Genomic DNA, 1,803 nt, shown 5'->3' with positions numbered 1-1,803 from the left:
TGTTTTTTCCCCCCCCCCCCCCCCCCCCATACTTAAAGCTAATTTCAATTAGTGTTTGTGTTATGTCGAAACTACTTCGTTGGTTTATTGTTTTTATTTGCAAATGGATTTCTAATATATCGAAATGTTTATCATTATCTTTTAGATGATTTATAGTTTGCTATGTGCACAATTTTGAATTGTTATAATTGTTTTGAATTATTACTGGTTTATTTTGAAGCTTAGGAGTTGCCTAAAAGAGACAAAACGCCTCTGTACGCATTTTTTATCATTTTAAAATACTCATTTAGCCATGGTATTCCTCCCAATTCCCCCTCTTGAGTAGAAGGGTAGGTATTGTATATTTTACTTATAATTGACCCATTCTTATACGATATTTTTACTATGCAGCTGATGTTTTATGATGTGAGAACCAAAGAGGGGTTGTTCTTTAATGTATGAAATACAAATGATCTTATTTTTGGGGATGCTTTATATTGGGGGAAAAAAAGAAGGTGTCGTGGGAGGGTTAATGATGGATGTCTCTGGTACCTATAAATTCATCCAATGGAGTGCTGAGATTATTAAACTCATAAACATACTTATAGAAATAGTTTACATGAAATATCCAAAATCCAAATTATCTTCAAATGCATTACGAATGGATGTCAATTATCAAGATGAAAATGAGTACAATACATGAACTTGTGATGCAACTTGAAATTCTTTTCCTGTTTGTGGATTTTGTTTTATACTAAATCACGAAAAAAGGTTTGATGCCTGTCACTTTGGTGAAGTTTTAGTGAAGTAAACATGGACGATAAAGACAAAGGATACTTGAGTCTTCAGGAAGTGGAAGACTGAATGAAATCTTTACTCCCATAGCTTTCTTGGGTTTATCTAGATGAATGCTACACCTTGTCAACTAGGCATCAGATTTTGATATTTGATTGAAGAAATGTCTTTTTCATATTTAATTTAATAATAATGTTGTGGACCATAGTATCAGAATGTACAATATATATTCTCCCCCCCCCCCCCCCCCCCTTCCCTGTTGTATCTACCTCATTGACTTTTTTTTATCATTCTCTTGGTTGCTTGAATTTCAAATCACTTGGTACATGCATTTGGCTATTGTTATTCATTTTGTAAGCCTGTGCAGAATTTTCTTCTTATGGTTTTTACTTCGATCACTTTCACTTATTCTCATGATTTCCAAATTCCAACTAATATATAGTGATGTCTCTTTCAATTGATCGGTAAATTTTGTTTCATTGGATTGGGTGCTCATATTTTCCGTGGAAAAAACCCTTGGTGTATGGATACTGATGAACAATGTTATTCTGCCATGTCTATTTTGCATGTCATCGATAGATCTTTTGTTAGATTCTCAAATGTACATGATATTCCAAAAAGAAACTGTGAACACTGAAAATTCCTCTGTAGGACGGGATTTTAGACCGACTTCTGGGCCTCCGGCTATGTCCATAGTAAGTGAATTATATTGGTAATAAAATTTCAATAGGTTTTACAGTGTTATAAAATGTCATGAAATGCCTTAGATTCATTGTCTTTGTCTGCAACTAGGTTTTGTTTAAGGCAATTTAATAGTTTGTGGATAACTTTTGTTATGGCACTTTATTCATCAGTAAAATTGGAAGAATAATTCTGATTGGAAAGCTGCCAAAATAGGAAAGTTACTAAGATAAAGTTAATATAAATAATTCCTGCATAAGGCCCCACTTGCACACCACTAGATATGGTTCATGCATCTTCCCCTTTGATGGCACATCAATAGGGACTCTTTACAGTTTACTATAGAAC

This window comes from Olea europaea, chromosome 4 (genome assembly GCF_002742605.1).
Source record: "Olea europaea var. sylvestris chromosome 4, O_europaea_v1, whole genome shotgun sequence".
In the NCBI taxonomy this organism is placed as follows: domain Eukaryota; kingdom Viridiplantae; phylum Streptophyta; class Magnoliopsida; order Lamiales; family Oleaceae; genus Olea; species Olea europaea.
The sequence above is the reverse complement of the archived record's forward strand: the minus strand, read 5'-3'. Positions refer to the sequence as shown.